The sequence below is a fragment of the Chenopodium quinoa genome, unplaced genomic scaffold (assembly GCF_001683475.1).
Source record: "Chenopodium quinoa cultivar QQ74 unplaced genomic scaffold, ASM168347v1, whole genome shotgun sequence".
Taxonomy (NCBI): Eukaryota; Viridiplantae; Streptophyta; class Magnoliopsida; order Caryophyllales; family Amaranthaceae; genus Chenopodium; species Chenopodium quinoa.
This window is the reverse complement of record NW_018744502.1, coordinates 3,933,467-3,956,718: the sequence shown is the minus strand read 5'-3', so window position 1 is coordinate 3,956,718 and position 23,252 is coordinate 3,933,467. Positions and strand designations below refer to the sequence as shown.

Below are 23,252 nucleotides of genomic sequence, written 5' to 3'. Positions count from 1 at the left end.
TAAGTTATTTGGTTTAGTGATCTTATTTTAGTTCCTTTAATTCTATTAGAATATGAATCCCTTTAGATCTCAATCATCGACCAATGGTGAAGACTTATGTCTAGTTGATAGTGCTACCACTCACACCATACTTAAAGATAAGAAATATTTTTCACAATTTGTGATGAAAGAAATTAGTGTGAGTACTATATCAGGCAGTACAAAATTATAGAAGGCTCAGGAAGAGAAAATGTGTTATTGCCAAGGGGAACAAAATTGAAAATTATTGATGCATTATACTCCCCTAAGTCTCAAAGAAATTTACTAAGTTTTAAAGATATTCGACAAAATGGATATCATATTGAGATAATTAGTGAAGGAAATAATGAATTCCTTCAAATCACGAGTGTAACTCAAGGCAATAAACTTATTGTGGAGAAATTACCTACATTCTCTACTGGTTTGTACTATACAAAAATCGATACAATTGAATCACATGCTATAGTAAACCAGAAGTTTACTGATGACTTCAATAATGATGCGAAAAATAATCGAAAATTCATGTGGACACTCATTGAAGAGCCAACAGATTCTTCATAATAATTTTTCATGTCTGCTTGCTCAATAAGCAAGTTAATACTCTAGCCATCACTAGCTAAAATAAATTCCGAATCAATTACTTTTCTAGAACGTATACAAAGGGATATATGTGGACCAATTCATCCCCCGTGTGGGCCATTTAGATATTTCATGGTTTTAATAGATGCATCAACTAGATGGCCACACATATCATTATTATCAACTCGCAACCTGGCGTTTGCGAGACTACTTGCTCAATTGATCAGATTACGAGCACATTTTCCAGACTTTCCTATTAAAGTTATTCGTCTTGATAACGCTGGTGAATTCACATCCCAGGCCTTTGATGAATATTGCATGTCAATTGGGATTAGTGTTGAACATCCTGTAGCACATGTTCACACACAAAATGGTCTTGCGGAATCGTTAATTAAGCGTTTACAATTGATTGCTAAACCATTACTTATGAAATCTAAGCTCCCAATTTCTGCATGGGGGCATGCTATATTACATGCAGCAGCACTAATTCGCATCAGGCCGACAAGTCATCATAAGTTCTCCCCATCACAATTGGTTTTTGGTCAGGAACCAAATGTATCCCATTTGAGAATATTTGGATGTTCAGTATATATTCCAATTGGTCCACCACACACTAAAATGGGCCCTCAAAGAAAAGTAGGGATATATGTTGGATATGAATCTCCATCGATAATTAAGTACCTAGAGCCAACGACAGGAGATTTATTTACGGATCGTTTTGCAGATTCCCAGTTTGATGAATTAGTTTTTCCAACATTAGAGGGAGAAAATAAATAGCTGCAAAAGGAAATTAGTTGGAATGAATTATCATTATCTCATCAAGATCCTCGTACTAAACAATGTGAATTCGAAGTCCAAAAGATAATTCATTTACAAAACTTAGCAAATCAATTTTCAGACTCATTTACTGACCCAAAGAAAGTGACAAAGTCACATATACCAGCTGAAAATGCTCCGATTAAAATTGATGTCCCAAAAGGACAAGCCCAAGTTGCAAATGATTCTAAAACATGCTTGAAGCGTGGTAGACCCATTGGTTCCAAAGATAAAAACCCTTGGAAGAGAAAAGGAGCAACTATTGACAATGGCCAGACCGAGGAAGCTATAAATTTTGAAGGATCTCTAGAAGAGACCTTAGACATGATGGAAAAAGATATTCAGGTACCTGACAATGAAGAAATTTCAACAAATTTTATCATGTCCGGAATTACATGGAACTGAAACCAAATCGACGTCGATGATGTTTTTGCATGCAATGTAGCATTAGATGTCATGAATTATGATGAGGATCATGAGCCAAAATCCATTGATGAATGTAGACAAAAAAGTTATTGGCCAAAATGGAAGGAAGCAATTGAAACTGAATTGAAATCTCTCGAAAAAAGAGTAGTATTCGGACCTGTAGTCCGTACACCTGAAGGTGTAATACTAGTGGGATATAAATGGGTCTTTGTACGAAAAAGAAATGAAAATGGTGATATTGTAAGATACAAGGCCCGATTAGTTGCACAAGGATTCTCACAAAGACCCGGTATTGATTATGAGGAGACATACTCTCATGTGGTGGATGCAACCACTTTTAGATTTCTAATCAGTTTGGCAATAAGAGAACGACTTGATTTACGCTTGATGGATTTAGTCACAGCTTACTTATATGGCCCACTAGATAATGACATATACATGAAACTCCCAGAAGGATTTAAACTGCCAGAAGCAGCAAATGGAAGTTCTCGAGAACAATACTCAATAAAATTGAATAGATCTCTATATGGATTAAAACAATCAGGGCACATGTTGTATAATCGACTAAGTGAGTACTTGTTGAAAGAAGGGTATAAGAATGACCTTATGCCCATGCATTTTTATAAAGAGATTTGTATCAGGATATGTCATAATTGCAGTATATGTTGATGATTTAAATATTATTGGAACTCCTAAAGAGATTTCAATAACAATGGAGTGCTTAAAGAAAGAATTTGAAATGAAAGATCTTGGAAAACCTAAATTTTTCTTAGGGTTACAAATTGAACACCTAAAGAATGGAATCCTTGTGAACCAGTCAACATACATAGAAAAGGTTCTTAAAAGATTTTCTATGGATACAGCACATCCACTGAGTAGCCCTATGGTTGTTAGATCACTTGATGTAGAAAAAGATCCCTTCCGACCATGGGAAAATGACAAAGAAATTCTTGGTCTTGAAGTACCATATTTAAGTGCAATAGGGGCATTAATGTATCTTGCTAGTCATACACGACCCAACATATCATTTTCAATAAATTTGTTAGCAAGATTTAGCTCATGCCCCACTCGAGGCATTGGAATGGGATTAAGCATGTACTTCATTACCTTCAAGGTACGAAAGATATGGGTTTGTTTTTCTCTAACCTATCCAAAGAAGGTTTGATTGGTTTTGCAGATGTAGGGTATATGTTTGATCCTCATAATGCTAGATCACAAACTGGATATGTGTTTATGTGTGGAGGTACTTCTATTTCTTGGCGTTCTATGAAACAAACAATTGCAGCTACTTCTTCTAACCATGCAGAAATTTTGGCAATCCATGAGGCTAGTCGTGAATGTGTATGCTAAAGGTCTCTAATTCAACATATACAGACAGATTATGGCATAAACTCCGAGAAAGAAGTTCCAACAACTTTATATGAGGATAATGCAGCATGCATCGCCTAGCTTAAGAAAGGGTATATCAAAGGTGATCGAACAAAGCAAATTTTACCAAAATTCTTCTATACTCATGATCTACAGAAGAATGGTGGTATAAAAGTCCTTAAGATTCGCTCGAGTGAAAACTTGGCAGATTTGTTTAATAAGGCGCTCCCAACCGCCACATTCAAAAAGTTAGCTTACGGCATTGGATTTTGTTGTCTTAAAGATCTCAAGTGATGTAGTCATGAGGGGGAGTTAATGCGCGCTGCACTCTTTTTTCCTTAACAATGGTTTTTCCCACTGGGTTTTCCTGGTAATGTTTTTAACAAGGCAACATCTTATTGCGCATTATGAATTATTTTGTACGGGTTTTTCCAGTAAATTTTAGTTACCGTTTTATAGTCATCCAAGGGGGAGTGTTATAAAATATCTAAATGTGGATGACTATTATCCCATGTATTATCTAGTACATTCTAGAGTTGGGTATTTGATTTTATCCGATGATAGAACCCTAGATAATATACATGTGTATATATCCCGTATTAGATGGAATAAGAGATAGAATGTAACAAAATTTCTCTCATATCTCTCTTTATTTCTCTTCCATATTTAATATTAATCTATTAATTTATTATTTTAGTAAAAAGCGCTCCATATGGGGAACGTTGCAAATAATTTTTTTACAGTGTTTAAAACTAGGGAACGCTGCAATAAACCATGTTATTTGCAACGTGCTTCACTTGGGAGTGCTGCAAATAATTCTCTTAAAAAAATTCTCAATTTATTGCAGCGTTTTTTTTTATAAAAAAACGCTGCTATTAATTCATTAAAGTGTTGACCCGCGTTAACTACTATTTGTGGCATCGGTACATAGGTTTGCTGCAAATAGTGCGCTGCAAATGACGTTTTATCCACTAGTGGATGTAACAAATGCCCCACTAATTTGGATGGTTGATGGCGTTTGAAACCAAACAAATTGTGACTTGTCTCGCCAAAATACAGAATTATTGTGTATGTCTAAATGCTAATAGTGATAATATAAAGCATTAAACATTAACTTTAGTTTAATCATATATATATGAAATTAAAATATTACAAAAGGAGAGCATTTCAAAACATAGTAGTTTCGAATTGTATATGCTCTTTACAGGTTAAGGCTAAATATATACGTAAATATACTTATTGTGTTGCCCCTAGTACCCTAGATCATCCTTGATGTTTGCCAGCAAATTCCTCAAAATAGGATCGTCGAGACAAGCCTGAAACTCAACATCGCTAGGCTCCAACAGTTCCTAATTGATCCTATTATTGTTGATGATCTCTTCATCCCAACGCTGACATTTACATTTGTACATCAGAGTATGCATTTCCCCTTCAGTCCCTCGAGTTACTTTAATTTTGTAGTACTTGCAGGAGAAAGGGATTGTCCTTGGCTCCAACTTATTTTCAAACGAAGGTGGGAAAATTGCCCAGATTTCTCTGGCCCATCCTTTGCAGACCAAAGCAGGATTTGACCAATAATCTAGATCAATCTTAGGGAGGGTATAATTCCTCAAGAGATTAGTGTTAGCGTCTACTAAAAAAGCGCTTGGACCAGCAGAACCTTTTTCATCCTAAAAAATCTCTAGTCTTTCACCCCACTTGTTAATCCTTCTGTTTAAGCGATTTCTTTTCCTATATTTGTAATTCCTTTTCCACTTAGCTCTCCTATCCATGAACAAATGATGATTTTAACATTCACAAGGATACTGTAAAGAGCCCACTTCCTGAAGAATTTCGTTTATGAAGAAGATCTCAATTCCTTAGACTTCATTGTTATTGCCAATGTGTAATATTTTGATAGGGATCAAAGGGTCGGCCATTTATAATGAGGTCTAAGAGTTTTCTTAAAAGAGTTTGGGAACGTATTTGAAAGTAGAAAGAGAAATTATGATAGTTGATTTTAGAGAGAGAAAGTAACTTTTTGAAATGGCTTATTAGTGAAGGAAGTTAAGTGAAGTGTGTAAAATTATTTATATATAGCCATTTTTGAGTCACTTTTGACGGTTTACTTACTCTGTGAAGTTAGAACGTCGTGGTGAAACCACGTAATTACCCAGATTCAACACGTCATTACATGCCCTTCCAACTTCTTAATTTGGGGGGATGTATTTCATTAAATCGTCACAAAACTTCCTTGATAATATACCTTCCAAGTTAAATAATAATTACTGAACATTTCATTTTATATTGCCAACTGTAAGTGTCTTTTCAATAAATTGTCGGTAAATATTATTATCTGGACTTGGTAAACCGTGACAATAATTATGCGCAATACCCATATATCATAATTTGAGATTTAATAATATATTTGTGTAGGTAATATAAAAAACAATAAAATCCAATGCATCGCCTGATTATTTATCAAAATATTTATAATTGCATTAGATAAAGATAAATGTTCATCAAACGACCACAAATTGAACAAAATAAAGACAAATTTTTTACAGAGTTAAGACATGATTCCAAAAACATGGTTATGAAACTTAGTTTATTTGTAAACTAAGGACATGAAGTACATCATGTTTGTGTTCTTAACCCATTCATCAAAAGAAATTCAACTAAGTCAAAAAAGAACAAACCAGCAGACAAACCCTAGCTTTAATTAATCCTAACTATAATTGGGGATTTTAAGACTTCTTGGCTTTAGTTGATACTGGCTAGAAGATCAAGAGCTGTCACCGTGCTCTATGAGCACTATTCTTCCCAAACTACTTGGTGGCGATCTTCTTACCCTCTTCCATCGCCTTCTCATAACGAGTTCATCCTCATCTCTCTGGCACCGACGATTCCTCCTTCGTCTAGTAGGTGTTGCATCCTCATCCTTTTTAGGATCATGATCAGGATACCCATGACCCACTGTCAGTTGAAGCTGATTCTCCTCCTCCATTACTTGAGCTACTTCTTCTTCCTCCTTTTGCCATCTTTCGAGCTCTTGGCGTTCTTTTTCCTCCAAACGCTGCTTCTCTATCTCTTGGCACTCTAAAGGCAACTTTGCAAGCTGTTTGTTAACTTTGCTCTAGTTAATCTTCTTCGGTCCCTTTTGATGAGAGTTAGTAGTGCTTGAGGTTGAACCTTCCATTGTAGAGTGAAAGAATTTTTGGAGAACTTGTTGAAGTAAACTTTTCAGACAACAAACTTTTAGAGAGAGGGAAAGTAGATACACTTCGCGTGTTTATAAGAAGCAATTTATGATCTCAGCCTATATTTATAGGTTGAAATAAATGTCCTGGACACTCTGGCATTTTTTAATTACCGTAATAATTCTAAAAATTGCTTCAAACCTCTTTTGAAATTCACGTTCGGTGTTACTTGATGAATTATCGAAGGTTAATATGTTAATTTTGTTCTTACTATCGCCCGATTTGCAATTGTCACATTGAGCCCTAAAATGCTTTGTTTAGGGTTGTCTTTCTCAATTTTAATTGTTGCAATCCTCTATTTTAATTGAAATCAAGTCCCGCGAGACTTTGACAAACCATTTGCATTAATTTGTGTCTGAACGAAAATCAAACGGTACAATTTAACTAACTCTTCGACGCTTGGGCAAACTATAAAAACCTTTTGAATTAAGCGCCCTTCACACAATCTTGTCACCATTCACTCTCTAATCTTCCATTTCTTCAACCCTTAGTTCTTTCGAAAATTTCAAGGTGAAAATATGCATGGTTTCTCTTTCTTTGAAAGATAAACTAGACTCCTTCATAGTAAAAGATTGTCCAATTGATCAGGCTCATAAATTATATGAGTTAATTGGCAAATACCCTAATAATTTCATATCCGACTTCCTTTTGCATCTCTCGTCTTCCACCACTAGTTCAGGCATCATGAAAGGCAAAGCTCTATCGGGCCAGCATTCAAGTTTGATTTTTCCTTACCTAGTGTTAAACAAGTGTGTCCTGGGTAAAGCCACGCTTCGCCCTTCTGCGTTTATTGACTTAAATCGCTATTAAGTCAAAATCCAATTAAAGGTTGGGTTCAAGACCTCACAACCAGGGGTTTATTTAAACAAGTCTCCAATAACATCCCATCAATAATCATTAATTTCAAAACTTAGGGTTTCAAAAATTTGGAGCTTTTAAATATAAAACATAATATGAAAATTTCTTCCACATATCAATATTAAATTTATCAAAGATTCATCACACAACATCCAAAATCATAATTACTCAAAGCTTAATTGAATTGAAAAGCAAATAATTTTATTTTACAAAAACAACCGTATGGACGCAAAATAAAAAAAGGGAAGGGAGGACGGCTGCTACCGCCTCCCCGCGGCCACTGCTACTACTGCCCACGTATGCTGGCGGCGGGCGGATGTGGTGGTGGTGGTGGCACTCGGGCACCAAAGGTGGTGGTGTGCGTATGATGTGAGTAGGGAGAAAATAAGAGGAGAAAGTGGTAGTTTACCTTTTGGGTACTTTCACCTTTGGCCTTGAGGTTTGTATTTATACCTTTCCCAAAAACTCTCCTTCCTATTTAATTCCCTATTTACCCATAATGATTTTTTCTCCCACTCAAACTAGTTGTTGACTTTATTTAAATCCTTTTGACTTTAAAATTCCTTTATAAATTAAATACTTGCCCTAAAGTTTAAGTATAGAAATAAAATATTTCCAAAACCATTTAAGTAGACTAATTGATGGGTTTTATTTATATCAACCTTTAAAATATTTAAATTAGAAATGAATAATTCTTTTCTAATTAATTTAATACATTCATAAAATAATAAACTGATTTATAATTCATATAAAAATACGGGGTATTACATGTACCATTGAAATTAAGCTGATGTTCTTTGAGTTTATCACTAATGTTCTTTGAATTTGGCTCTTATGTTCATTGTGAAATGAATGGTGTCCTTCGAACAAGTGTATTATTTCGCACTAATAGACAACAGGCCATTTTCAACGGAAATTTTCCGTTGGAATCACCCTGAATTCCGTCGGAACCGGTTGTCGGAAGCCCGTTTGTAGGAAAAACGACCTTTTCCGTCAAAACAGTTTTTTCGACGGAATTTTTTCGTCGGAAGAGGTTTTTCAGGCACCAGAAAGTCCGTTGGAAATTTCCGACGGAATTTAAATCCGTCGGAAACTGCTGTAAAAATAAAAAAATAAAAAAAAACCCACCACCCTAACCATAACCCGAAAAACCCACCCACCACCCTCACCCTAACCCGAAAAACCCACCCACCACCCTAATTATAACCCGAAAAACCCACCCACCACCCTAACCCTAACCCGTATTCCCTCCCCACCACCACCACCACCACGACGACGTCCAACCCCTTTTCTCACCAAAAAATCAACAAAAAATAAAACCAAATTCGAATAGAATTACAAACACAAATACATACCTTAAACCCCGAATTAACAAAAAATCAAAAAAAAATCAACAAAAAATCAAACCAAATTCGTACAAAAAATTAAACAAAAAAAAAATTACAAACCCAAAAACATACCTTAAAACCCGAATTGAGTTCGAATTTGGTTTATTAAGGCCAAATTTGACCATGAATAGTCTAGATCTAGACTTTTCATGGTCAAATTTGACCAAAAAAACCATTAATTTACTGTCGCACCACTAGCTGTCACACCACCTGCCGGAAAACATCAATCAAAATAAAATAAAGGGGCGTATAGAGGAAGGAGAAGGGAAGAGGAAGGAGAAAGGGGAGAGGAAGGAAAACGGGCGTATAGAGGAAACAGTAGTACATAATTGAGTTTATGTAACACATTTTTGGTAACACATTTTTAAATGCAAAATTATATTATAAGTAACACTTTGGTAACACTTTTATATAAGGTAACACTTAAAGTAACACTTTTAATGTAGGTAACAATACCAAGTAACACTTTTAAAATAAGTAATATTTAATGGTAACACTAATTTATTTATTTATTTATTCAATTTCTCCACGGTTTTCTTGGAATTAACCCGCATTCGCTCTTAAAAAACCAAAAAAGACTACAACGTCTTTTTTCATTCACTCTTCTTCTTATTTCTCCTCTATCAAGATGATGGTTCGAACTTTGAAGGTAGATAATCAAGGGAATCTAGAACTTAACAATGGTGGTCGAACTACCTTTCCTCTCCCCTTTTTCTCTCTCTTATTGAACTCTTCAATTTCTAGGGTTCTTCATTTTGAACGCTAATTCTATCCCCAGTTTGTCTCTTTAGCAGTTTAAGGTTCCTCATAGTTTGGAAAGTCTGCTCCGATCTACCGATGCACCGCTGCAACGCTGCACCACTAAATCGCCGCAACTATGAACATTGCGCCTCTAAACGTCGCGCCACCACTGCACTGTCTAGGTAGGCTTTCAAATTTTTCTTCTCCTGCAATAATTTGGATTGAATTAATCTATTTAATAGCTGTTTTTGTTAATCGATTATTTAATTAAATTGTACTCATTAGTAATAATTCAATCGTATTTTTCGAATTGCAGTGATTTGATTCGAATTTTAGGTGGATTAAAAAAAACTTCGAAGTTCTAATCGTATTTCGGCTTGAGTCGTGAAAATTCTCTCTGATTCATTCCATGTTGAATCTATTTTTATTATCATCGCAGGCTTTGCAAGATAAAAAATTGAAGGGACAACTTGCTATTAAAGAAGAGTTGTATAAACGATCTACAAAAACAGCAACGAATGTTGAAAAGGTCGCCTTACGAATCCTTTTATGTACTGAAACTCTTCCCCACTTATATAATTAATAGGATTTTAGTTATGTTTTATAAATGTTCTTTCTTTTTTATGGTTTCTAAACACAATATGCAGAACTAAATCCCACTTTAAAGATTGTTATAGCCTTGTAGACCTTGTTAAATAATGATAAGAACATGTAATATACAAGTAGGGGCATTTGGGTATTGATATGCATTGTAAGTATACAATCCTGAGCACATCCCTGAAACTATCTACAATTTGAGATTATAGAGTACAGAGTGAAGTAGTTGTTTATAAAGCCATTGATTGAATTCCTTTTAGATTGAATTACTTAGCATATTCTGTCTTCACTAGGGAGTAATGTAATATAGTGCATACGAAGCTACAGTAATGTATAACTTTAGTGAGAATTTATCTGGCATACCAACTGCCTATGTTGTCAACTTTTTTGTATATCCTACCATCATGACAAGTAAAGTTGATTTATTTTCCTTCTAATTTTGAAATGAGATTGTTTATTTCTCCGTAATTATTTAGTTGGCTTTCTTACTGGCTGATCTCCGTATTGTGGAGAAAAGTGAAGCCAAGATCAGATACAGGAAGGCTCATCTTCAATAATACTTATACATTGCTTAGTAACATGTTTTTGGACCTTTTCTGGGCAATCTAGGGGTATGGACAGCTTAATATGCACTTACAAAGCTAGAGTATAGAGATGTATTTGTCTCCATCTCTATTTTCCTCCCTAATATGTTTTTCAATTCGTATAAGTTCGGATTTTGTTTCAAGTTGTGCTTTTGGACCTTGGTAGAGCAAGACCCGAAAACTAGCAAAATATTGTTTTAGGCTAAGGTTTAACAAGACCTAAACCTTTATTTGTGTGTTTGTGTGCTTGAATGTATAAATTTAGTGAGAATTACCCCCAAGGTCCCAGCTCAAGGGGAACAGTCGGATTATATTTGCATTTCTGATATCAATTTATATTAGTTTTAATTGAAACTATATTTGTTTATTTTACTTTTGGGTCTATGTTTGCCTTTAAATACAATTTTTCGTGCGTTTTGTTGCCTTTATTTTCAGGCTGGTTTGATTAACAAGAAGCTTGGGGTTTATTAGTTTGATTTCTTGTCGTAAATCCATTCCTGCTGCTCGCGGTGGCCACCTTTCTTCTTGGAGCTTCGAGGTATATTAATTTCTTGCCCTTTTTTTTTTCTTCTTTCAATTGTTATGTTTTGATGTTTCGATTATAATTTGATCAAACCATGTAAGAATTATGTTTTGATTGATATTAAGATATGCTAATTATGTTATGAATTGTGATTTTCTATAGCTGAATTTGATAGATTATCTATTATATTGATCAAGTATTACAATTATGAATTTGGCAAATTGATAACAACTGATTTAAGAATAAATTTAATGGTGCATGTTTTACCTGTACATGTTTTACAGTAATATGAGAATTTCTAGTTCCTCGGATATATATCAAGACTATTTTACTTTACTTTTAATCAAGACTATTTTATCTTTAAAAAAAATGCTAACTTAAACAATTTTTCTGTTTCATATGTAGGTCTCTATCTATTTGACGAGCATATCTCGTTATTTCAGCTATCTAATATCACCTTTTATGCCTCGGAAGAAAATCTGTTGCTGAAATCAAAAAGGATTTTCACGAAATTCAAAAGTACTTGAAGAATGCTTTCATGACCGAGATGAAAAAGATAGACAAGCATTGCAAATTTATTTTTGCCCCGTATTTTGAAGGGTACGTCCTAGCTAGCTTTGTCATTATTAATTATCATATTTACTAATTTCACAAAGAAATTTACGTTAACAACATATATGCTATTCAACCGGAGAAGAAACCTCGAAATTCAGAATTGTCCAAAATAATGAGCTTGTTAGTTGGAAAATTCTAGAATGATTTGTTTTAACAACATTAATTAAGTACTTTATTATTCTCATTTGGTTTTAATTTTTTTTGTAGGCCGTACAATATATATAAGTCACATCTTAAAGGCATTGCGTTTGAAAAAAGAGTAAATCGGAATTGTTGCACTTAAGAATGGAGGTACATATGTGTTTGCCCATTTCCTAGCAATTTTTCATATAATAATTAAATATTTTAATGTATCTAATGTTATATTTCCATGTATTAGTGCACTTAACAACCAAGAAATACTTATTCCGGATACTATGTGATGAGTACATGTATGAAATCATTTCTACATACCATGAATGTAAGGGTGTCAGTTAATTTACCCCTTTTAATGAATATATGTTGATAGTAGGGTGCAAACAATCTCATATGTTTTTGTCTCTGTTGTGCTGCTATCTTTCTCGATTGTTTCTTGCTTTACTTTGTTGATTGTCTAGCATCTTGGTGGAATGTGGCTGTTGCTTGAAGTGCTTGAACCTTTGTTGATCTAAATTTTAGAATGATCAGGAAAGGGTTGTTATAAGTTGTACTATTGTCTATTCTTCCAACTGATAAGATGTAATATTAAGTTGTTTCCTTATAGCTGACTTCTTTAGCAAGTATATTTCCTTAGGTTTTGATGCTTGCTTGATGCTTCTGCTGCTCTTGCCTGTTGTTGTTGTTGCCTGTTGTTGCTGTTCCGCTTATGTGCTCCTGCTGTTCTGCATAGGTGCTGCTATTGTTGCCTGCTGCTACTGTTCTACTTATGTGTTGTTGTTCTGTTTCCGAGCTGCTGCTGTTTTGTTTCCGAGCTGCTGTTGTTCCGTTTCCAAGCAGCTGCTGTTTGTAATTTTTTTTTTTTTGTAAGAAATTGTAATATTACAAGCATTTATTAATAAAAATATCTAAGTTTATATATATATAATGATTTATCAATTTTACTTTTATTTAGGCATAAAAGGCACCAAATCGAGGGGAAATCGGTGCCCTTAATTTATGTTAAGGGCATTGGTTTGAACCGGTGCCCTTAGTCGGCTTTGAACTAGTGCCGATTACACTTTTTCTACTAGTGATATTAAAACGTTACCATTTAATTATTAAGATGTTACATTAGTTTGCAAAAAGTGATACATAATATCGAATATGGTGATCCTATATGTCAAATGATGATTGAAAAATGTTACCTAATAATCAACGAGGTGTTACATTAGTTCGTAAAAGTGATACACAATGTCGGATAAAGTGTTATTATATGATTGAAAAATGATACTAACGATAAGTAAGTGTTACCTAAGAAATATAAAAAAGTGTTACATAAGAGAGTTTATAGTAACACTTTAAAAAATGTTACTATACTTTACCCAAAGTGTTACATGAGACCTTAGGTCATATGAGCGAATGTATCACCCACTAAAGTGTTACCTATTGTCTATAATAATACTTTTATCAGTTTATGTAACACTTTGTGGGTGTTACTTAAGGTTAGTTTTACACTAGTGAAAGAGAAGGAAGACAAGGAGGAGGAGAGAGAAAGAGTAAATCTTAAAGGAGGAGGAGGAGGAGAGAGAGAAGGAAGAGGCGGATGAAATGAGGAGGTCAGAAGGGTTTGTTTTTTTTTTTTTTATATATAAATATATTCCGACGGAATATTCCGTCGGAAAGTTAACTGTCCAGCGGAATATTCCACCGGAAAGTTAACTTTCTGGCAGAATATTCCGTCGGAAATCCCATATATTCCGACGGATATTTTTTTCCGTTGGAATTTCTGAATTTTCCGACGGAAATATGTGTCCGTCGAAAATAGTCCGTCGGAAATCGGCCCATTTCTAGTAGTGCCGTTAGAGGGTTCTGAATTAATTATGGAGCTAATTATTCAGTGAAATCAAATGATTGAAATGTCTAGCTAGAGGCCGCTTCCGATCAGTGAGATTAATATAATTAATCTTGTTTCGGGGTTTTCTGATGTCCTGCGGGAGAGTTACAATTCCGATACTGGAATCGGACGCCTGTACCTGAAAACAAACGGATGCTCCGGATGATTGGAGATCCGCCTCCGACGGTCAAGTTAGTACTTGATTAAGGAGTAATTAATGCGGAAATTAAAGTGATTGAGTCTCTCTAGGTGAGAGTGTTTAATGTGTGTAATCTGCGTAATCCACCTTAATGAGGATTAAGGGAGGTATTTATAACCTCGGGAAACGTTCCAATCCTAGGTTTAGGTTAACCTTGGGCTGATTGGGCTTCCCTCGGAAGTTGGGCCTAGGTGGCCGACTTCTCCATTAGGCATGGAGTATGCCACGTGTCATGACATAATAGGTCCAGGGTGGACGAATAAGCGTGTGCCACGTGGCAAGCCCTGAGAGGTCCAACTGGGGGACACTTTGGCAGGACCTGATTGGCCCACGTGGCGCATTCCGATTGGTGGGAGCAAAATCCCCTAATCAAATCTCATAGCTTGATCTTGACTAAACCCCACATGGCACACCCAAAACACGAAACCAACCAAGGCGGCAGATTAAGCCAGAAGGCGAAAATACGTCAATGAATATATTTAAGCCAAGAACGTCGAATTCTGACCTTAAAACGTCAAAACCGAGCGTTAAACGTCAAGTCAATTCTATGAATCGACAGAGACGTAAAATAAGTTAATCAACACATCGTATTAGATACGAGGCCTTGGCGTATTATGTTCATAGGGGCAAGCCCGAGCCATTTGCTTCGCATGGGCTGCCAAGCCATGCCGCAAGCAACGGCCTAGCAGCGTATAACGGTAGCAGCACAAGCGAGGCCTAGTATGCTACTGGACTGTGCTTGTGGGTTGCGTGCTTACTCGTGCTTGCTTGAGAAGCTAGCTGGGCCTCGCATGCGTTGGCCAACACCCAGCGGTGGGCTTCCAGCTAGCGAAGTAGTGAGGTCAGCAAGCTGGGCTTTGGGTGCAAGGCCGCAAGCGTGCAAAGCCTTGCTGCCCAAGGCTAGCTGCACGAGCTGCCCGGGAGTTGTTAGGGGTGACCCAGGTTACCTTTCTCTCCAAGCACTTGTGGTCCTCCCAACCACTTCCCTTGTGTGAGTGCCAAGTGTTGATTGCTTATTGCTTTTTGATATCCAACTTAATTTAGAATTAAATTAATTGCCTAGGGTTTACTTTTTAGATGGTGATTTGTAAGAGAATCTGAGTTTTTAGGATCTCCATTTAAGAGTGAGAAAACCAAGAGTCTTATTTTCTTGAGTCATGTTGTTCCGAGTTCTAAGCTAACTCGGGACGATCAAGGTTGGGCGCAAGTGTGCAAAGTCGGAGGGATTCCATTTGGGGTTCTAAGCTCGCATGTCGTGTCAAGCTCAAAGTTTGTGCTCATGTTTGGGTGAAGCACGCTTCAAGGGTATGCATACAAACCTTTTCATGAATCGCCATGCTTAGGTCCGTTCGGATTATCCTATCAATTGCCGCATATTATGATTATGAGATATGGCAAATGGACGTCAAAACCTTCTTCCTTAATGGGATTTTGGAAGAAACTGTGTACATGACACAACCGGAAGGTTTTGTTGATGCAAATAATGCTGGGAAGGTATGCAAGCTTAATAAATCCATTTATGGATTAAAGCAGGCAAGCAGAAGTTGGAATTTGCGATTCGATGAAGCCATTAGTGAGTTTGGTTTTATCAAGAATCCAGATGAGTCTTGTGTTTACAAGAACGTCAGTGGGATTGACATAGCATGTCTTGTCTTATATGTCGACGACATATTGGTCATTGGAAAAAGCATTCCAATGTTGGAGTCTACAAAGGCTTGGCTTAGAAAGTGTTTCTCAATGAAGGACTTGGGAGAGGCACAATACATATTGGGCATCAAGATCTATCGAGATAGATCTAAAAGGATGATTGGATTGAGCTAAAATACTTATATCGATAAGGTAATGGCACGATTCAATATGGAGGAAGCTAAAAGAGGCCACCTACCCATGCCACATGGCATAACTCTCAAAGACGCCTAATGAGCGAGAGAAGATGAGTCTGATTCCATATGCTTCTCTTATTGGATCGATCATGTATGCCATGATATGTACTAGGCCGAATGTATTGTATGCCTTGAGTGCTACGAGCCGATACCAATTAGAGCTAGGAGAGGCGCATTGGATTGCGGCCAAGAATATCCTAAAGTACCTAAAAAGGAACAAGGATAAATTCCAGGTTTATGGTGGGAGTAAGGATTTGGTTGTTGAAGGTTATAAGGACGCAAGCTTCCAGACTGACAGAGACGACTTCAAGTCACAATCAGGATACGTGTTCTGTCGTAATGGAGGAGCGTTTAGTTGGAAGAGTGCTAAGCAAAGCACGACCGCAGACTCTACAATAGAAGCCAAATACTTGGCAGCTTTGGAAGCAATTAAGGAGGCAGTTTGGATTCGTAAGTTCGTTGGTGAACTTGGTGGTGTCCCTTCAATAAAGGGACCAATAGACCTCTACTGTGATAATAGTGGAGCTATTGCTCAGGCCAGGTAGCCAAGGGAGCATCAGAAAGTTAAACATGTCATGAGGCGATTTCACATGATAAGGGAATGGAAGTCCGAGGGTGAAATCAGAATTTGCAAGATTGGAACGAACGACAATGTAGCCGATCCACTCTCTAAACCTTTGCCTCAAGTGAAACACAACAAGCACGTTGAGGCAATGGGAATCAGACACATTGGATATTGGCGTTGATTTCCCTATTTGTGTGTTTTAATTAAGTTGTGGAGATCTTAATTTAAAACACCTTGTAAAACCATTCATTTATGGAGTAATTTAATTTTTCTGTAAATTATTATTATTCCATTTCTATTTAATTGAGGTTTAGAATAAAATAATGACTCTATTCGATTTGAACATTCAAAATAGGGTATCAAGGTCATGTCTTGGATAAAGAAACACCTATTAAGTGAACGTTGAATACCATATCAAAATTATCCCTAATCGAGGTCATTTGAAAGTTGGACGACTAATGACCGTGTGAGATTAGTGTGTAGTATGATTTATATCACCGTTTCTTGTGCTACAAGGACATGATTGTCATAAATCATTTGCACATGTATTAGTTTGGAACTATACCGGATCGACCTATGAGAATACCTTTAAGAGATTTGACAATCGTCATAAGTATATCGCTCATTATAACCATTGTAACCTCTTTCCTCGACCATGAATGTTGTTAGTTTCTTGTTTGAGTACTAGTCCGCTTTGATGTTGTCAAATGTCTGCCGTAAAAGGGGATTATAAAGGCAACAGGGTGGCTAGGGCCTCTTAGAAAGGGAAGCTAACAATGCAAGACTAGGAATGACCCCCCTATTAACAATAAGGAGCATGTCTTTGTTGTTTACAAGGCATCTCGAAGAGCGAGACTGTGAAAATGCATGGTCGTGCTCAGATGGATTTAAGAAATCATCTACTTATTAATAGTCGAACTCGAAAATCGAGAAACACTTCTGAACGTAATAAGGATGATGAAGAATCTTACCGTATAGTTCATGAAGAGACATTAAGTGAAATAGGAAATAGGCTATACACAATTTGCACTCTTGTCCGGAAGGACAAGTGGGAGATTGAAAGGAATGGTATCCTTCGAACAAGTGTATTATTCAAATAGAGGGTTCGAAATTAATTAGAAAGCTAATTATTCGATGAGTTCAAGTGATCGGAATGCCTAGCTGGAGGGCGCTTCTGATCAGTAATATTAATGCATAATTAATATTACAGCTTAATCTTGACTGAACCTTTTGGGTCACACCTAATCGTGTAACCGAACCGAAACGACAAACTAATCCGAAGGATTAAATGAGTCAATAGAGTATTACGAACAAAGATGTCGGATTTCGAGCTTAGAGCATCGAAACCAAGCGTCGTAAGGCGAGTCGAATTTAGGAATCGACGAGACCGAAAAAACTGACCAACCAAAAGTCATTGCTGGAGCAATATGGCTAGCAAGGCTGCGGAATGCCGAGCTAGTTAGCATGCTAGCATCACAAGCTAGCTGGCGTAGCATGGGCAGCACTGCTTGTGCGTATGCTAGCGTGCTAGCACCAGCCGCACTATCGCTAGCAAGGCCAGCATCACGCAGATGCTTGCTGCGCCTTGCGAGTGATTGCAGCAACTAGCTAGGCTAGTGATAGCAGCACAGTAGCAGCAGCTCGCAAGCTGTGCTTGCTGTAGGTGCGCCCAGCATGCCCAACAACAGCCCGCATGCATGCAAGGCACGCTTGCTGGGTTGCCAGCACACGCGACCAGCTGGCAGGCCCAGCCAAGGGGCCAGGCCGCTAGCGAGGCAGCCTTGGCGCCCAAGGCAGGCCACGCCTAGCTGGTACACCGTGAGTGGTGCATTGTGTGTTAGGACTGGTTGTGAAAATTGCTTGGGGAGCAAGGGGTGGATGATCCCCCCATATGGTCCTCACCTAACCACTTGTTCTCCCCTTGCCACTAGTCATTTGGTGATTCATTTGGATATTTAATTTAATTTAGAATTAGTTTAAATTCCATTTCGCATTCTTTCCAACTCTCCCACATTGATGGGAGAAGAGACTTCAAGGGCTCCTTCCCTTATAAATACCATTCATTTGGCATTGGGAAAGGACACTTGAGTTGTGAACTTGAAGGGATCTCCAAGAAGAGAAAACCTTCGTTCTAATACTCTAAGTTATTTTTAGCCTAGCCCCGACTAAGCTTCGGGGTAAGGGCCGGGTCAATTCGGGAGTGAGGGTGTTAGCCGTCGGAGGTTCACGCATTTGCGGCACTCTACACTTTCAATCCCGAGCTCTAAATGAGAGCGAAGCACGCATCAAGGGTAATGATTCTTTCTGTTTCCTCTTGTTAATTATGTGATTATGGTTTTAATACATGCTTAGTTACTTTAATTTGTGTGTGAATTTTGGGCGGGTTTCCTTCCGCGTGATGTTGGACATCACGAAACCTAACAGCTTATTGAGGAGTAAAATTAGGGGTGGCAAAAACTGACCCGACCCGAAAACCCGACCCGAAAACAGCGGGTTAGGGTTCAGAATTTCGACACGAAAACTTAAATGGGTTGACACGAACCCGACCCGAAATTAAATGGGTTAGGTTAAGGTTGAAAATTTCAACCCGAAAATGACCCACGTAACCCGAAATTATTTTCGGGTCAAAATCAAGTCGGGTCAACCCGAACCCGACCTTATAACCCGAAAAAGTCTTTTTAAAAAAAATATATATATATGGCATTATTATGGCCCAACCAACTAACCAAGCCCAACTGCCCATTGCCCAAGCCCAAAAGGAACTATAAAACACTAAAACCCTAAAATTTTCATCAGCTGATCAGCCGTTTTCATCATTTCATCTTTTTTCATTTTCTCTCTCCTCAAATAGTCAAACCTCAATTCTTTCTCTCGTCACTCCTCTAATCCTCTTCTTCTGTCTTCTTCACTGAGTTCACTCCTCTTCTTCTGTCTTCTAATCTTCTTCTCTGAATTCTGTCTTCTTCTGTTTCAAAGGTAATTTCTTGTTAATTTGTTTTCGTTTCGTTTCGTTTTGTAGTGTATATGTAGATATACTGATCAAGTGGTTACATGTAATTATTACTTACTTGTGTGTAAGGCTGATTAGATGTGTAATTTAATGTATGAAACTTTTAATGCTCTTTTTGATAGTGGTCTTTAGCTTTTACTCATATTAGTGCCTTAGTGGTCTTGTAGAGTTATACACTTATACTTAATATAGTGTTAATTTAATTTTTATTTTAATCTACTTCATATAATAAGATATTCACACAGAAAGTTAGTACCTTGATTGCAACTCACGACATTTGAGTCGATCACATTCTTAGTTCTTAAGAAGGTACGATATTAATCAATAAGACTTCTGATCTTGTGAGCAATCTGAGCATGGAGTATGGATATTAGATATTCTTGCATTTAACTTCCTTTTTAATTTCAATCTCCATATCTTTCATGTCAAGTTGTATCTTTTTCTTTATGTGTTTCTAATTATATCTTTTACTAATTACTATTAGATCAGGTTTTGTCTCTTGTTTTAAATGTTTTGTTTTGTTATAATTTTTGGCAGAAATAATGGACACCCATGTTCACCAGCTTTCTTCCGGGGAAGAGGAGGAGATTGACTCTACAATAAAAGACAAAGGAAAGGGTAAAAACCAGAACACTTCTTCTGATAAACCTCGTGTGATTCTTACTGGTAAGAAACGTCCACGTCGTCTTTCTTCTGGTGTTTGGGTGCATTTTGAGTTTTTAGATGAGCCTGATGAAAATGGTAATCTGATTTGCAAATGTAAAAAGTGTGGTTTACGTTTTAATGGTGATAGTAAGAATGGAACTGGGAATCTTCATCGTCATTTGAAAAATTGTAAACAAAGGTCTTTTAGGGATGTTGGTCAAATGATATTAGAGAAAACATCCTCTGGTTTAGGAAATAGATTGCCTGATTTTGATGCTGGTTATTTCCGTGAATTATTGTCTATTGCTATTGTGGAGCATGATATGCCATTTCAGTTTGTAGAGTTCAAGGGTTTTAGGAGATGTTTTAATTATTTGCATCCTGATTTCAAACCTGTCACTCGAAACACTATCAAATATGATGTGCTTAAGATGTATAAAAGAGAGAAAGAGAAATTAAAAGCGGTTTTGGGCTCAACTTGTAGTAGAATTGCATTGACTTCTGATTGTTGGACTTCTTTAACCACCGATGGTTATATATCATTAACAGCTCATTATGTTGACAATTCTTGGTGTTTGCAAAAAAAGATCTTGAACTTTTCTTACATTGGTCCTCCCCATACAGGAATTCATTCATGTGATCATGTGTATGGTTTGTTAAAGGAATGGGGTATTCAGAAAAATATTTTTTCAATTACATTAGATAATGCTTCTTCAAATGATGTTTTTGCTGAAAATCTAAAAGGGGAACTTGAGTTGATTAATGGTGGGGAATTTTTTCATGTAAGGTGTTGTGCTCACATTCTTAATTTAATTGTTCAAGATGGTTTAAAAGAGATTGATGCGGCTGTGTATAAGATTAGAGAGAGTGCCAAGTATTGTAAGAGTTCACAAGGTAGGAAACAAAGGTTTTTAAGTTGTGTAGCACATGTTGAAATTCAATCTACTAGAATTTTACAACAAGATGTTCCTACTAGATGGAATTCAACTTACATGATGCTTGATTGTGCTTTGTATTTTAAAAAAGCTTTAATTCATTTTCAAAAAGTTGATGCCAATTATGTGCATTGTCCTTCTGCGGAAGAATGGGGTAGAATTGAGAAAATATGCAAGTTTTTGAAAGTTTTCCATGATGTCACACTTGCCTTTTCCGGGACCAAATATCCAACTTCCAATCTCTACTTTCATAGAGTCTTGCAGGTTAGGTTGTTGTTACAAAATGAAATGAAAAGTTCAGATCTTTTTATGCAAAAAATGGCTTGTAAGATGTATGAGAAATTTGGAAAATATTGGTCAGAATTTAGTACATTTATGGCTGTTGTTGTGGTGTTGGATCCACGATATAAGTTGCAATGTGTCAATTGGGGTTACATGAGGATATATGGTCAGCATAGTATTGAATACGAGCTTGAGTTCTCTAAGGTTAAGGATGCTCTACGGAGGTTATACGAGGCTTATGAATCTACTCATTCTTCATCAAGCAAAGCTATTCCCACTACTAATGCTTCCAATGAAGCTTCTGATGATTTTATGATGGTAAACAAACTTTCTGATGCATTGACCTATATTGCAAGTGAAACAAATGCCAAGTTTTAATGATTGAGTAGCAAATCCTTATATAACTCAACAGCTTTTAGTTTGCATCTTTATTTATAATCTGATTTTTATTTTCTGATTTTTTGTGTCATCTAATCTGATTTTTATTTTCTGATTTTTATAATCTGATTTATATTTTCTGATTTTTTGTGTCATCTAATCTGATTTTTATTTTCTGATGTAATCTAAATCTTGGTATATAGGATTTTGATAGTTTCTCTCAAGAGCAATCAAGTGTGGCAATCAAATCTGAAATTGATATGTATTATGAGGAGCCACTTATCCCTCGAGGCACCAACCTTGATATTTTGTCTTATTGGAGAACTTGTTCGGTCCGCTATCCTGTATTAGCTATAATTGCTAAGGATGTTCTTGCTGTCCCCGTATCAACCGTGGCCTCCGAATCAGCTTTTAGTACTGGAAGTCGGGTGCTTGATTGTTATAGAAGTTCTTTAAAATCAGAAACGGTGGAAGCTATCATTTGCTTAAGGGATTGAGCCTTTGGGGAAGGTAATAAATGATTTTTTATACAAGTAATGAAGTAATACAATACTTCTAACTTTTATTTTTAGTACATGTCATACATTATTGATTGTAATTTGCTATTGTTTTTCTTGTAGCAAATATGGATCCTCAAATGGAAATGCTATGTGGATCAGTTATGAAGCTTAAGGTGGAGGACAACAACGACAATCATGACACACCACGTTCCTTGCCCGAACTTGAACAATTTGATGAGAATGCTTCTTCAAACATTGTTTGATCATTTCTGATTTTTTAAAAAACATTTATTTCTTTTTAATTGTGGTTTGTAATTTGTTTAAGACTAATTTTGTTATGTAATAGTTAATTAGGTATTTAGACTTGTTAGACTTTATTTGGTTTTCTACTTTTCTTAAAATCTTTAAGTTTGGAAATCATGTTTGAAAACATTAGGTAAAAAAAAAAACAGGTTCTTGGTACAAAATCAGGCTGAAAAAAAAAACAAGTTCTTGGTACAAAATACATTCTGTTAATTGGTACAAAATCAGGCTGAAAAATCAGGTTATTAAAGTCAAAAAGAAAATTTAAAAAAATAAAATAAAAAAATCAGGTCAAATCAGGTCGTTTTCAGGTTGACCCGAACCTGAAAATATCAGGTTCAGGTTGGGGTTTTCAACCCGAAAACTTAAATGGATCAGGTTCAGGTTAGGATTTAGCTGACACGAAACCCGAAAACCCGAACACGAACCCGACCTGACCTGATCCGTTTGCCACCCCTAAGTAAAATCATCAAGTGGGTTATTGTCTTATTTTATAGAAACTTAATAAAAACAATATTTTTGTTTGATGAGAGGAATTCTAAATTTCCTCATAAATATTATCTCTTTTATTATCATGTTTTGCTATTTATTTTATATTATGTTTGAGGGTGAATTCCCAAACAGCAGGTCTTGTATGGACCCGGTCTACAATAAATTATTGTACACCCAAAATTAAATTCTCTCAAAAAATATAGTCATATTTTGGATGATATAATCACTTTTTTTGATGATATAATTATCTAGTTGTGAGCCATAATTTGAATTATATAATCTTATTTAAAACAATTT

At 36.3% G+C, this 23,252-nt stretch overlaps 2 long non-coding RNA genes across 3 annotated transcripts; both read left to right on the top strand.

Annotated features, from left to right (window-relative positions):
* The first annotated feature begins 9,272 nt into the window (after nt 1-9,272).
* On the top strand, nt 9,273-13,009 carry LOC110698007. 2 transcript variants are annotated; one of them, XR_002506634.1, is made up of 6 exons: nt 9,273-9,615; nt 9,873-9,962; nt 11,050-11,152; nt 11,543-11,737; nt 11,960-12,043; nt 12,621-13,009. It is a non-coding gene; the product is annotated as an uncharacterized LOC110698007 (long non-coding RNA). The 2 variants fall into 2 exon arrangements; XR_002506633.1 differs by having other exon boundaries at nt 11,960-13,008.
* Nucleotides 13,010-22,021: 9,012 nt separating this feature from the next.
* Nucleotides 22,022-22,609, top strand: LOC110698006. Its single transcript, XR_002506632.1, has 2 exons — nt 22,022-22,170; nt 22,281-22,609. It is a non-coding gene; the product is annotated as an uncharacterized LOC110698006 (long non-coding RNA).
* Nucleotides 22,610-23,252: the final 643 nt, after the last annotated feature.